This window comes from Erithacus rubecula (assembly GCF_903797595.1).
Source record: "Erithacus rubecula genome assembly, chromosome: 3".
Classification (NCBI taxonomy): domain Eukaryota; kingdom Metazoa; phylum Chordata; class Aves; order Passeriformes; family Muscicapidae; genus Erithacus; species Erithacus rubecula.
The window spans coordinates 116,694,461-116,711,054 of NC_136689.1; positions in this window are offsets into that span (position 1 = coordinate 116,694,461).

Here is a 16,594-nt window from a genome sequence, read left to right on the forward strand (position 1 = left end):
AATCCATAATTCATAGTAAACTATTCCCTAATCACTCACATATTCAGCACAGCCAGTTTACTTAGTCTCTCATAAGAAAGCAGTCAGAGCATGGTAGCAGGAAATAAAAGGGATTTACAAAGAACTGGTCACAGAAGAGGTTAAGTACAAAATCTAATTAAAACCACTTTAAAATGTTATTTAGTCTCTGTAACAGTGTAGGGGATTTCTATTGGGGAATACCAAATGCTTCAATAATTGTTGACAGAATTGCATATTCCCAGTTTGTATTTACTATGACATGTAAGTATTAAGCATATAAGTAATGCTCAATGCTTTAATTCCTATTAAGATTTTATTTTATTAATAGTTATCTAAATTGTACAAGAATTTTCACGGACAGATTTTTCCTCCTACATTGGCTATTTGCAAGACATTAGGAAGATCATGGTTTTAAACTATAAAGGCTACTGACTTCCTCAGTGAAATTGAGCAAGCTTCCTGAAAAGGATTGTTTTGATAACCGTGATGTAGGGTTTTCTTTTTATTTTTTTTCTATTTAAAGATCTAGCTCATGTGTTCATGTTATAATGAAAGCTAATTCTGCATCAAAGATGATAAATATAGGAATTATAGAAACTATTTGGCAGATATTTTGGTCTCAGATTTTTAAGCATTAGTTAAAAAAAGCCTAGATTACATTCAAAGCAGTCATCTAGTACATTGCTATGAGATAAGCTCATGGAGATTAGATGTGTGATTATCTGTATGATCCTGGCACACTTTGTGTAGAAGTGACTTTTGAAGAGGCACAACTCTGTGACATGCCTCTATCACTTGAAAAAGGCATTGCCAAGGACACAAAGTTCTTAAATACTCCACAGCAAACCCAAAACTTTCCAAAACAACAGTGGGATGGGAAGTTTCCTGAGCTAACTTGTAAACCAATGGGAAGCTGTGCCTGAGCATGAGAAATGAACCAAGAAAAACACAGATTAATTAATTTCCACTCTGATCCAAATGGGCTTTTTTTTTGAAGCTGTAGTCAGTAGCAATCTCTCTGTAGGCTTCCTTGGGCCCAGGCTAATTATCTAACACGAGTTAGTTTCTCTAGTAAGCTTCCTTGTGGTTTTTGGCTGCTTTCTGCAAGCCATGCAGCCCTAATAAAACTTTTTCTAGTGATGCCAAAACTAATGATAACCACTTTTTTTATTTTCTGTGATGTATGAAATGAAAATGAAGAAGAAATCTCAGCAGGGACTGTTCAAACAGCACACAGAGCCATATAAGGCTGGAGTTTGCAGGCTTTTAATAACCAGAATGGCTCTGAGTTTTCAGTCCCTCAAGAACATGAGCATTGAACCAAAGAACTTCCTGCAGAGCTTGAGAAGTGTAGTAAATGAAGAAAGTTTAATGCTTGTCTTAGATACACACAATTATACTGTTGCTTTCTTGTTCTTATGGCAAAATATGTAAATGTTTTGAGTCATGTTTATTTCCTTTATCTCTCTCCTTCGTTCTTTGATTTGTTTAACAAGGAAAAAGAAGAAAGAGAGCTGACGTTTTTCCAGGTAGGAGGAAAGACATGTATTATTTTGTTCCTGGCTTTTAAAAGGAGATGAAGGGATGGGAAAAAAGAGTAAGAAATCATGGGCTATTTAAATTTCCTCTTAGTTCTGCTTTTGTATAATCCTCATGTGTTGCATTCTTGTCTTCTATTTCCTTTGTCTTATTACACCATTTCCTTTTCTTCTGTGCTTTTTCTTTACTTTAGTGATGCAAGCATCAAATCTTAAGAATAGTTTTATTTGTGCTTTACTGATTAAGGTTAGTGTAACTAAGCTCCTTGTGTAATTGGGATTCATACAATATAGAGGTAGAATTTGGTGACTGGGAAATAAGAACTCATCATCCTGGGAAATGCACTTATGTATTAAGAAAATACACATTTGATACACAGTATTAAAACTAGCTGTCAAGATTTTTTTCAGCATTGGATGGTTCTTATTTTCATCCTAATGCAGAAAAAAAGAAAAAATGGTATTGAAATAAAGGTAAGCCTTTTTAACAAATACAGTTCCAATGATTCTTGTATCCTGTTCTGGATTTTATCTACTTATTCTACTCTTTGAATATTTCCTGCTAATACACTGCAATCCAACTTTCTCAGCTGCTTACACATTCAATTTATACAGATTTAAACAAAATAATAGATTCTGAACCTAATTTTCCTGTCTCAAGTTCCTAATTTTTCCATAACATAGGTGAATGAGAAGTCTTTTGTGCTGTCCAGGAGCAGCATACACAGTACAACCTACGGTTCATTTTCTTGTCAATCTGCCAAACTTGAGTGCAACTCAGCTGAAGTCCCTGCCACAAAACACACCCATTGCTGTGTGAATTACCCTCAGCCTATTCCCTGCCCATATCTCATCTTCTTTGAGGTTGTCTTTGATAAAAGTGAGTTTAGAAGTAGCAACTGCTATGTCTAATGACTAATGAGAGAAAATTCAGCAGGAGGATTATTTTCTTCAAATTTTTTCTTATTTTTACCTTTCAAGATTTAATAACCTAATACATATCCCTTGGTCTGACAAATAATTTGTTAAAAGCTGTGCACTGTTACCAGCATAAGCACAATTTGTATATTATCAACTTTATAATATTATCAAGAAGAATTCATCAGCCATCAATAAATGTCCATCAATGTCACAAGATCTGATTCTTTCACTGAACAAAGATAAAAAAAAAGAAGACTGTGGAAAAGATAAAAACCCAAATGTTCTCCAATGACTTGGAATGAAAATGTAGTAACCCTACAACACTGTAATACACACAGTAGTAGTGCAGTGACTGACACTTGGAGTGGCAATCAAAGCCATGCAAAAAGTGATTTATCTGTTGTGTACAAGTTCTACATAGTAGTATTTTGCTTATGATGAAAACAAAACCCAACTTCTCAGTTTCCCAGGGAGTTAAAACTTAGACTATGCCATTCCTAAATAAATGAATGTGATATTTCATTCCCTAGTAGTTCATTTCAGGCCATGCCATTACTGAAAATGTCTGTTTTATTTTTATTGCTGTCTTGGGTTGCAAACCAGGATGTGACCAAAAGTATGTATTGTATCACCATCTGCTGAAACCAGGTGGGACAGTGATCCTTATCTCCAGAGGGTTTATCTTCTGTTAATGAGCCATCTCCTAAACCAAGTGTGGCAGTGCTCTTTATCTTTTCCACAGCCCACCCTTCCCCCAGGGAGATATCTTCTGCTGCTGGGCCATTGAGTCCCACTGTATGACTGATAAAATTACATCATCCCTTTGGGAGATGCTCCACCCATGGGGAGGGGCCAAGCATTTCCTACCTAGATAAAAAACTGAGATTTGGAATACCAAAGCAGCCTTTTCCACTGGATTCCAGAGGAAAACTGGACCTTTCCACATCCTCCCTGGACCTTCACAGGAAAACTGCTCCCTTCTACAGGAGCACTGCTACAGCTGAACCAAATCTGCCACTGCAGGGGGACTATAGCCACCATTTAATGGGACTGCTACCAACACCCTGACTGACAGGGTGTCAGGTTGTATTCTGACTCTGTCAGTGTTTTGGGATTGTTCTTCGTAATACTGTATTTCTATTTTAATTTTTCCTAGTAAAGAACTGTTATTTCTACTCCCATTTCTTTGCTTAAGATCCCCTAAATTTCAAAATTATAATAATTTGGAGGGAGGGAGTTTACACTATGCATTTCAAGAGAGGTTCCTGCCTTTCTTAGCAGACGCGTCTTTGAAACCAAGACATTGCTGAACAGGCAGAACTGAGGGAACCTGGATGCCCACATGTTACACTTTGGTGAGCAGCTCAGGAAACCCCCACAGGGCTGTGTGGGATCCTCCTGTGCTCCTGCAGCAGGTCTGCAGTGGCACTGCACATCCTGCAGTGTGCCCACCCTGGAGCTATGGGCACTGAAACCTTGGTGTGGATCATGGATCATGCAGGGCTGCAAGAAGAGAGCTGACAGGCTCTCACAGCCACAGAGCTGCAGATCCCAGCCTCAGGATATTGCTGGGATTGGGGAAATTTGCCAAGAGCTCCCATCAGCAGCTGCCTTTGACTTGTCCCAATATAAATAGAGCCCTTTTGGTTCACATCTGTGCTCTAGGTGAGTCTGAGGAGAGTCTAACCCCTTGTTGGATAAGAGAAACAAACTTCTGTCTTGGGGAGCCTGGACTGATAGAAATAAATAGCGAAAGCAACTGAATGAAACAGTATTTTAGCCTAAACCAAAAGAAACATGGCAAAGAAGGAAAAAGCTTACCAAACACCCTGACATGTAGAAGAAAGTTCACAACACTGGAATACAAGGGAAAATCTCCAAATGACTGGAAGATTTAACAGCAAAGTGAGAAATTGTAGAGAATGCAGAGTGCAGCAGTGGATTTAAAACAGGCCAAAGATGGTTGAAGGTAAATCAAGCTGAACTTCTGCATCTTGGCTCAAAATAATAGAGGATCCATGAATCTGCCAATGTTCAAAAGGAAGATTTCAGCAAATTAATAAAAGGTTAAAGGAAGAGTGTGCGAAGAGGGCATGGAGGAGAGTCAGTGCACACAGGAGAAGTTAATAATCAGGAGAGTCCTGGGGATGATTGATGAGAGAAACTGAGTCTTGGTACCAGCAAGGGAGTCAGTACATAATTAGCTGCCTTTCCTCATGAGGTTTGATTTGCATTGCTGTCTATTTAATAGCTGTCAGTGGATCTGCAGTCACAGAGTCAGAGTCAGTCTGGGATGAGGATGAAAGAAAAAGTAGAAGATCATAGGGAAGCAAGCTGGCCAAGACCCAAGAAAGAAGAAGTTGTGGAACAGGGAATGACAAAGAGGAGAAGCACCAGTGAGAGAGGAACTCAGAGGAAAGATTCCTACAGCAGGAGCTAGGGGTATCAAGTAACAAAGAAATTGTAAGGGAACAGGGTGGATGATGTTGATGACTTACATATTCTTTAGGCCACTGGCTATTAGAAATAATTATCTCAAGGAAAAAAATCCCCTGGAAAGAATTTTCCCATTTCAAAGAGAATTCACAGAAGTATAGAAGTACCTACAAAGATCTGGTTTTGTATGCAAAAATATTAAATTTGATGTACGACTTAAGTTGTCCCAAGTCTGGGAATATGATGGGATAAGGACAGACTGGGGGCCTGATTAAGCAAAGGAATAAGCAAATTCCTGAGGAATTTGTAGGAAAAGCAGCTGAAGGCATACAAGAAGAGCTTTGTCCCAAAGAAGTGAATGTGATCAATCATCTCTAAAGTAAGGAGAAGCTGATATCTGAGTATCTTGTTCAACTGGCCCTCTCTTAAATTTTTCTCTATCATGCCTAAAAATATCAGCATTCTCTCAAATAAATACTGAACCAATCATTAAAAAGGGAAAATATACACAAGTGCATAAATTCTTGTATTGTGTTAATTTCAAACCTCCATAAGCAGCAAAATAGTTACTGCACAGTCACTGCATCGGTTATTAAAGAATTATAATTAATACCATCTATACACTAAAATTCTGTTCTTTAAACCAGTTCTAATGCTATCAAGTTTCTGTGTACCTTACTGATTTTTTTTTTTTTAATTTTATGTACCTTAACATTTAAACAAGGATTTCCCTTTCATTCATGTACTCTGCTGTGAGAAAAAAAAAAAACAAGTGGGTTTTTTTTAGTAGAGAGAAATCATAGAGGGTGAAGCATATCTCTTCCCTGGACAGCATGTTGCTTATCAAATTTTGGACCAAATAATCTTTTAAGGGTAAAATATACACTTTGAAACTAGGAAATTTAATTTCATTGCAATCAAACAATGAAAGGCAAATGGTGTAAGAAGGAAATTGTATCTCCCTATTTAGAGCACAGTGCTGTACAATCTGTGCTGTGATGCAGAATACAGGAGTGATGCAGAGTCATAACCACAACTTCTGATAGAAGTATATTGCACTTGGAAGATTGCAAGAGCAAAAACATTTTCCACACATTCCCTCAAGTTTTCATATTTACCCTTTAACAATCTTTATTTTCCAAAATGGTCTTTAGAGTAATTAAGTCTAATACTCTGTCAAGGAAAGCAAAAATATGTAAGCAAGGAAGAGATTGTCTTCTTAAGTCATTACAGGTGATGAAAGAGTTTCTGTCAAATACTTACAATTAAAAAGATTGAATAGAAAATTGATCTAATTCAAAATCATTAAAGGTGCCTAAACATTAAACAAAATCTATCAGGTCAGTGTTAAAGTGTGATTTAAAATGTGAGCTGCAAAACCTGTGTTTGGGATTGTATTCCATCACAGAATCACAAAATTAGAAAAGGTTGAGAGGGATCACTGTAGGTCACCCAGCAGGGTAACCTAGAGCACTCAGGATTGTGTCCAGGTGGTTTTGAATATCTCCAGAGCAAAAGATTGCACAACCTGTCTGGGAAACCTGTTCAAGTACTCTGTCATCCTCATAGGTATTTGCCATAAAATGCAAAATACTTCCTGAAAGAGGCTGAGGGTGTTTCAAAGTATATGAGAAGTATTTCTTTTTCTAAAATATAAATGAGTTCACACAGCAATCAATGCTAAAGCCTATGAGTTTAAAGTAGAAATAAACAAAAAATCTGAACTTACATCTTTTAATCTAAGAATACCAGAAAACCAGTCTTTCAGGTAACAGTCCAGACATGGACAGGAAGAAAGGTGAACAAAAAGTTACATTTCATATGTAACTTTGCATACATTTTAGACAATCCAGTTATATTCTCTCTTCCATATATGGTTCTCTAAGTTCTTGAGTCTTGATTTCCCTCCTTTCAGCTAGATAGTCTTTATTCTTGATTACTCTGACACAAGATCATAAATACATATATCATTATCCAGATTAACCTGTGAGTCCCTAATTTGAACCAACTTTGAGCTGATCATAAACCCTCTCCTTGGAATTCTGCTGAAGTGTATTTTACAAAAAATGGAAAACTCTGTCAAACAGCAGTACATCCTATATATATATATATATTATATATATATATAGTTTTATATATATATAACATCCATCCTATATTGTCTAATCATTGTCAAAATGAAGTATAGGTAAAAGAGGCCTTTCAGAGAATAAAATAGTCTGAAAACTGAAGCAAGAAGTCAATCTCTTGCACCAGCTGTAGCTCTCTATAAATATATTTCTAATTGGACTTGAAGACTTGCAATGCATATATGTAAGGTACCTTCCTTTTGCTCTATATTGCAGAGAAACAGGCAATTATTGGGCAGAAGAACAACCTGTTTTACTTTAGGCTGAAATTCATCATATATTAAAAGTGCCAGCCCACTTATAAAATCATGGGCTATTCTGAGTTGGAAGGGAATCAAAGGATCATCCAGTCCAACTCCTGATTCCACAGAGGACAACCTAAAGGTTGAAGTTTAGATAAAAGAGTGCTGTTCAAACCCTGAATTTCCTGGGGAGTCCCTTCAAGTGAATATCCTCTCAGTGAAAAACATCCAATGTGAACTTCCTCTGAAGCAGAGTCCCATTACCAGGCACCAGATACCTCTCTGCTCCCCAACATGAGAAGCTTGTCCAGCAATAAGGTCACCTCTAAGTCTCCTCTAAGCTGAACAAACCCAATATCCTCAGACACTCCTCAGAAGTCAAACCCTTTAGTTCTTTCACCCTTTTCCTCTCCTTTGAAGCATTAAAATACTTTAATATCCTTTTTGTGTTGTCAAGTCCAACGCTGCAGCAGTACTCAAGCTGAGGCTGCACCAATGCTGACTCTGGTGCAACAATAACTTGTTTTAACTGGTCTCTCAATGTTGAGTATTATGGGACTCTAGAACACTAGCTTAGATAAAGGCATCTGATCTGTAGATGTCTCCATTGGGAAAGAATAATCCTGCCCTTACAGTCCATCTCAACAAACAACTGTAGTAAGGTTGGACTCCTAAAGAGGGCATCCACAGCCCAGCATTCAAAGTGAAACCCCTTGGGCTGGACCACACATCCTTTTGAAAGTGAAAATGGTCACTCATACCTCTTATCTGATAGCTGCTCTGAAAAGTTATTTCAAACAAATCTGTGTGACTCCCTTGTATACAGACAATATTACTCAGGTGAGCAAAATAAAATCGTTTGCAGAGGATGAGACTGCAAAAAAATTAGTCTTGAAGTAGCCAAATCATTAGGCATCAGAATAATTTTGAACTTTTACCTACTGGTCATGGAAGAAGGCAGATCAACTATGGAAACCTGAACTGGCACATTGGTGGCACCCATAACAGGTTCACCACAGCTGAGAGAGTCAAACTTCTGGTACTGATAGCAAAGAGCAATGGACATGCATGCATACAATAAACTTACCAGTCTCAACAACTATTTTGAAATACTAAGCGGTACTTAACTGACAGGGTAAAAATGATGAATTAAGTAAAGATGGCTTAGTTGGCTGACTTAATTCCCAGAATGTACTGTGGTAAAATTTTGAATTGAGATATTAGTAGATGATAATTTTTTGAATGATTTCTGACTATTTTTCATAGTGTCTGAACAAAGAGCATGCCAATCAGAAAGAGGCAATAATAAATTAAAATTCTAGCCTAAAGTAAAAGTGTTTGGCTTTATCTTTCACCTAAGCTTTTACTTCAAACATACCAGGGTCTCTGGATTTGTTCATAGAGTCAACAAGAAGTCCTGTATGTTTCTGAGAGATTAGTAATTACTAAAAGACTAATAAAATAACCTCAAAACAGCTGATGGGTTTTAGGAGTGTTAGATGAGATTCAGTCTTGAAACTGGAAGGAATTGTTGATATATTTGTGGCCCTATGGACTGCACAAAGAGATGGTCTGAAAGAGATTTGTATATAAAATGTTACATTAAAGCCTTCCATTGTGATGAAGTTTGTAGAAATAAAGTCACCAACTCAAAGGTCTTCTTTCTGCCTAATAAGTACAAATAGAAAGCACTATATGAATCAGAATTGCTCCCACATATTTATATGGGAAATCATCATCTTACACAGATATTCTCCCTCAAGACTAGTTCTGAGTGCTGTTATAGCAGGTGCTGAAGGGAAATTAAACTAAGGGACTCTCTACTGAGAAGAGTCTGGAGAATGGTAGTATCCTTTACAGATGTGTAATCCTCAAGCCCCTGGGAAATGAGCCATAGCCAGTCTCTTGACCAGATTGTAAAAAATTGCTTGCTCCAGATTCTGCTGATGGTTTATGTCTCTACAAAATGCAAAAAATGCACACCAATAAAATCATCCATCCCAATAACTCTGCACATACTCTCTTATTGCCATGCAATAACTAAGTGCTTTTTGGCAGATGATGAACGACCTTTTGTCATGCTTTAAAATTAAGTCTATTTTACAACTGAGAAAAATAAGAACCCAGATACAATTTACTGAGATTTAGGGGCTGTGCCTGAAGTGTATTCTGGGATGAGTGTCCTCCTCCACATATTCCTGGGCTACTGCCCAAACATAATAGAAGATTTTCTCTCCAGAAGCTTCTCTTTGAAATGGAGAATATAAACCCACTTCCTCCATATTATTATTATAATTTTGAAATTAAGGGGGCTCTCAGGCAAAGATATGGGAATTGGGAATAGCACTTCTTTACTAGGAGAATTAAAATAGAAATACAGTATTACGAAGAACAATCTCAACCCTGACAGAGTCAGAATACAACCTGACACCCTGTCAGTCAAGGTGTTGGTAGCAGCCCCATTAAATGGTGGCTCCTCCTGCAGTGGCAGATTTGGTTCAGCTGTAGCAGTGCTCCTGTAGAAGGTGCAGTTTTCCTGTGAAGGTCCAGTGATGATGTGGAAAGGTCCAGTTTTCCTCTGGAATCCAGTGGAAAGATGGTAACTCGCTGTCCAAAATCTGTTTTTTATCTAGGTAGGAAAGGCTTGGCTCCTCCTCCTGGCTGGAGCATCTCCCAGTGGGATGATGTAATTGTATCAGTCACACAGTGGGACTCAATGACCCAGCAGCAGATGATATCTTCTGGAGGAAGGATGGGTTGTGGAAAAGATAAAGATGATTGGCCCACCTTGTCTTAAAGATGTCCCATTAGCAGATGGTATGTGCCATGGAGATAAGGAATCACTGCCCCACCCAGCTTCAACAGATGGTGATAGAATATACATTTCTGGCCACATCAACCCAACATAAAACCAGAGGATAATCCATGCATGGGGATGAGGGTCAAGGTGAGGTGGTCTGAAAGCTGTGTGGGCATTTCAGCAAACCTCCAGTCTGAACAATCAGGGAGCCAATATCCCATAAGGCAGCATATTGCACACCTGCAGGTCAGTCTTGCAGTCTGAACACTTTGAAGAGCTGCAAGCAAAGTGTTGTGATTTGTTTGTATTTTCTATCCTTCTGCACATGCTTTCCTTCTCTTCTGCTCCCTTTTTCAGAGTAGAATTGCATGCACACCTGTGGTTATTTGGTTTGGTGAATGAAGGTTTCAGAAGAGCACTGGTCATTTACAAATAACAAAATTTGTACTAGGGTATTACAGTAAATGGAGAAGTTTTGTTCTTAGCTATTCTTCCCTTCTGCATTGCATTGTAATCTCATGCCATGGAAAGGCTGGTACTAGCAGAACAAGACTATGTGAGTGTTAAATTTAATAAAAACCCAGGTACAGAAATTTTGTGCTAACAGTTGGTGAACAAACAGGACTAGCAAAGCCTCACTGCTGTAACTTGTTTCATTTAAACAGACCCTGGACAGAGTCAGACCAAAGCTCAGTGAACACTGCAGGTCTTCTCAAAAGAGAGTTCCAGAGGTGACACACCTACATTCTTTACAACTTCTTGTGTATAATGTAGCTTAGATTTGGTTTTGGTCATTCTAGGTGGCAGGATATTTTTTCCTCTGATCTTTTAAATCCCATGTCCTATCTGTTAGGTGGAAAGAATTATGTCATTTCAGAGCAGGGGAAGGAAAACAAGTGCTAAACAAAGTTTCAGATGTTTTCAGTCATTTTGCAAAATGCACTGATTTTCTGTCAAGGCAGGCTGATCTTTAGCACTGCCTCAGTGTCCTCCAGAAGATTCTGCAGTGCGTGGCTGATCATCAAAGTAAACTGTTGCTTTGTGTGCTTCATATTCCTGGTGTGTTGATCAATAAACTTAAAATTGAAAACCAGGGAGAAAATAGCTAAGATTTCTGATGTATCCAGCTGTTCCATGCAAGTATCCTACACATATCCTAGACAGCTAGGACAGCTGTTTAGTAGGTAGATGGCATGGGATTGACAAACTGAGGCCAAGAAATTGTGAGCTTTGTCTTGGCATTTCACTTTAGGCTGAGAAGATTTCATTTTATTCAACATTTGACTTTTATCAGTGTGCATTTATTTAGAAAATATTCGAGCAAGACCCAGGTCTTGGATTTTAAGAGTTTGAATTTGTTAGAATCAAAAGGGTTCAGCACTTTGCACGTTCATAGAAAACCCCCAGAACAATAAGAACAAAACCATTTGAATTTGTTTGGTGAGTCACCCTATGCATAGACTGTTATGGGCTATCATAAAATCACTGCATTGCACACACAACTGACTAACTATAAAATGTAATATTAAACATCCAGTCCATATAAATACTCTTAAGATTAAACTGCTGCATTCCTAACTGATCTCTTTACCCTGATTCCTTCCAGCTTTAACTGGAAATTCTTTGCACTGCCAATGTAGTGATAAAAATACATTTACTTTGCAACACTAACAATTGAAATTAGAACCAGATAAAATTCCAGGTTAATTTTTTCAGCCAAACCAAGGTCATATTTTTTTCCCTAAAGCTAATAATAATAATAATAATAATAACCAATAAATGAAAAATTAAATTACTATTTTGAATTATGAACAACAGCATAAAGGAGTGCATATAGGTTAACATTTTTCCTTTTGTGATATAAGGTATAAGCAGCATCAGTATATTTTCATAAGATTAGTTTCTATTTGGTTAAAATTAAGTCTAAATAGCTTCTAAATATATCATGGTGCTTTTTCATGGTAATATTATCTTCTCTGTCACATTGATGTTTGATGATTTTTTATATCAATATAGTGAAAATAAATAGGATTTAAAATAAATCAGGATTTCCACATTGAATTAATTTTTATGTCTATGTTTGAAGAAGTTCAGCCCACCAGGAAATGCTTTATTAGATGTACTGGGATGGAAGTTATCTGAGTAGAACAAGTTTTTAGAGCAGAGAATACATACTAAAGCCCTTTCAAATATAGATTTCTACCTTTTGAGCTGACTAGCAGAATATTTTCTCCTAATATATCTCTATATTTTTTCTTGTTACAGAGTAAACTTGTGGAAGCAAAATATGTATTGTTAAAGAGTGCAAATTCCTGATTAATAAAATGAGCAAATGTTTCTCAGACTCTCCTCCAAGGATATTTACTGTGAAATCACTGGAGTGAAACACAGAATGATGAACATCATGTCCTTTAAGAAGAGTGTTTACAGGAGCCAAACATTCACTTTGGAGTTTAGAACCATTAATTCTCTTACTAGTGCTAAAGGAATGGGAGTAAAAGTAATGTAGGAGAAGTATATTGTGACTCTGTTCACAAAGGCCAAACTCAAAGGTGCAGAGTTCATCCTGCACTGCTAAATCAAAGCTTGAAAATGCAAGACCTCCCTCCTTTGCCAGTTCCTCTCACTTTCTCCCAGCAAAGGCAGATGACTGCTACTTCAGTCAGAAGTCCCTCAAACAAGATCTGTTGCAGTTAGATTAACAAGAGTCAGCATAATCAAATCTATGGCAAAAAAGTGAACTCATCTTTAGGTAAAATAATTACACTTATCAGCTTTGGAGGAAAGCATTCTCCTTCCCCATGCTATGATGGTTTGTTTGTTTGGGTTGGGACTCCAGCCAAATCCATCCCCTGGAAAACCTGCCCTTCAATTAGTTAACTCCCAGATCTTACATGCTGTATTCTCACAGACTGGTCCACCCTTCCTGTGTTCTTCAGCAGACCTAGACACTAATTTCAAAGAACTTTTATAAGCAAATGTTAAAAATTGACTTGTAAACGGACAAACTGGAAGGATCACTTTTGTAGCAGTTATTTTCAAGTGACTGAAAAATGTCTTTCCTGGGACTTAGTTACCAGAAATTTGAGTACCCTGGCAGAGGCTGCAGCTGTCGTACTCTCAATTATTTCCCATCTTATCTCCCTGGTTGTAACTGTGCATCTGCAGCATAGAGTCTGAGTAATAATAGGATGTGCAATGGGAGCATCCAGCTCCTAGTGTCGAGAGTGAGGAGAACCAGAACTCCTGTAAACCTCCCAACAGTCTGGGGCAAGGTTAAGGAGGGAGGGAAGAGCTCAGGGAAAATCATGCCCTTCTCCCTGACCCCTCTATTTACAGCAACTTGGAAAAAAAGATTGTTCAGCTTGCTTCTGATTAGGTAAATGCTTGTTAAGGAGAAAAATAATGACACTCGTGCCCATGGCAGATATCAAAGGCTTCCCATTACATGTCTTTGAGACAAGGACTGTCAAATACCCATCTGTGAATTCCCTTTGACTGTTTGTTTTTACTTTATGTATAAGGTTGTATCACAATGTTTTTTAACTGCTCAGTTAAAGTAAGTATGAGTGAAGTTTTTAATTTGAGAAATTAAATTTAAAATTATGTTTTTCTTCATCCCTTCTGATTTTATGATCTTTATTTTTGTGCAAGTTTGTTTTCTAAGTTACATTTTGGATTTCAAGTAATAGAGTTTTGTAGAAAATGTTTATATTTGAAATGTTCATATAGGCATTAAACAACAGCTAGAGGCCTAATTATCTTCATTATGAGGAAAAAGCACTTTCAGACATAAGTGGACTTAGTGTGCACAGCCAAAGCTCTTTCCCCTCCCCCAGTATAGAAATTCCACAGTTATAAAAAGCTCAGATGTTTTGTCTAGGCCTGCTCTTCCTTCAGGATTTTTAGAGAAAATAGTATCCTTTAGCTGTGTGAGATTGCACTCCACAGTGCCACACTGAGGAGTTTGATGGGGAAGGGGGTGGTGTTAGTTTTTCACATCCACAGTGTTCATTAGCTCAGTGACAAATACATTTTACAATTCCATTGATTTATTTAAAGGTAAAATAAGTTTCATCACTGCTGAAACTCAAATCAACTTTCTTTCACTCTAAAAAAACAAAAAAACACAAACAAAAAAACATTTACTCCTGATACAGCAATACTTGCATAACCATTCACATCAATTTTATATCTTAGAGCTCTTCCATGAATTTCAAGTCAAATATTCTATCTACAGAAGCACAAATTATACAAAGAGACAAATGAAAACAAAGCAAAATCAGCTTTAATTTAAAAATAATTCTGAATTTCACTTCAAATTTCTGAACCTGGAAATTTTGAAATGATCTTACAAATGATCAACATACTTTCATGCATACAGCTAAAGGTTAAAAAACCTCCAAATCCACCTCTGATGTAAATCAGTGCCTGAACTTACTCACCCAGCTGCTAGCCACTGTCATCCTTCAGTGAAACATTTTCAATATTCTTCTTGCAATAGGTAATCTAATTAAGATGTATAACATAGCAGCCAGGACCATATCATTACTCTATGTAAATATATATCCTCATTTCCAGGGGTGCTGAGATCTCATCATGCTTCTAATAGGATCATTTTTTATATTAAATTATATTAGTCTTATATTATCTTCTATCTCATTGCTCAAGTGCCACATTCCCTGACACAGCAGTGGGCATGCAGTTTGCTGCTGGTTCCCTGGAGTATCACTGTGAACTGAACATGAGCATTATTCTTTTAACAGGATACACTTACCAGTATGAATTTTTAATTGGTAGTATAAGAAGAACTGATCTAATTTAACTTTGGTTTTGGTTATCTGTGTGAAGATTCTTCAATGCAAAAATAAACCCCCTGTTTCCAGAAATCCTTTACTTTGTACTTTGCCTCTAGTTAACATCTGAATCAGTCAGATTTCATCAACCAGCTCTATACAGCAGTCAGTAAATTAGCAAGGGCAAATCTGGTTCAGATGACTCATTTTTTGGATTTTCACCCAAAGTTGTTATGAGAAAGACAAAATCATCAGCTGCAATGTAGTCAAAGCTGAAGATTTAAACAATAGAAGTTGGGAACGAGCCTGGATGTAAGTAAAGACAAGCATTCTTGGGAAAAGCAAATTTTTCCTGAAACAGCCAGATGATGTAGAGAAGCTGCAAAATACAGGCTTCTAGCTTAGTGCTTGCAGTGGAAAGCAAGCTGCTACTCTGCATGGGTAGGGTGGGGAAGAACACCATGTGAATGCAAGCAATTCTGTTCTGGGTGGAAGATGACTAGAAACTCACTGGGATGAACTACCTCGTAAAAACAAAAAACCTCTAAAAAGTCATTTTTTATGTGAGCTTTCCAGTCCAGGGACCAAGATGTGAATTTATTGTGAACCCATCCATCTGGTGCAGAAATGGAGCAAGTGTGTGACAGTTCTGCTGCTGAGCAGATTATATTTTGGCTGACTGACATCATGGTAATGAGAAATTTCTGAAGATCCGATGTGTACTTATATCAACTGGCAAAAAAAGCCACCCCAAAACTTTGGCAATGGAATGGATCTGTTAGGCCTTTGGATTCACCCTTCAAATTCAATGTCAAGAAAAAAAATGAGCTTGATCTTTTGCAGCTGTCTGGCAGCTGAGTTTTTGGTTGAAGCAAATCATAGTCTAGATAAGTTACTAAAGCTTGGTATGGTCACTATTCTCCTGTAGGGAAGACCACAAAGTAATTTTGTGTTATAGAGAAGGTTCATAATTCTGATTTTGCCCATTTAAGCTCCCTGACATATTTAAATTGAAGCCCCTTATCAACATGTGCAATTTCTAATATTTCTATCTAAAAATGGTATCATCTGTTTTCAAACCACTCATAATGAATACAGTCTATTTTAAGAACCATGATGGATTATTCTCACTGAATGCAAAGCAAATTTCCCTGGCCTTATTCCCATTGATTTGATCTGGTGTTAGCAAAAGACCTAAATCTCACACTGGAAATGTCTCATTGTGGACATTCTCTAATATTTAATTCTCATCTGCCCAGTCCCACACAGGTTTCATTTCTGATTTTAAGGCTTTTACTTTCAATTTCCTCATTTTCAACAGCAATTATGGGCTCCACTGATTAATTTTATCAATGGAACACGTCGTGCTAGCAGACACTGAGGTGTCACTGCCCAGGTGTGAATTTTGCCATGATTATTCCACTGCAACTCACAACTGCTTTGAAAAACATTGGCCAATAACTGAATCATAGAAACAGAATCATACAGCTGTGATTGTACCAGATTGAGGGAGCCCTTATAAATCTCCCTACCCCAATGGCACTAAGCAACTGTGCAATGACAAGAGCCCCAAACTGAATAAGTTCTAGTTCATTGCACCATCAAAATAAGCTCTCTGTGCTAAAGTACAGACAGTGAAATTATTATATGAATTAGAAGAAATATATGCAATTTGTGTCAGAACTAAATTTCATGAGAAATCTTTTTTTCA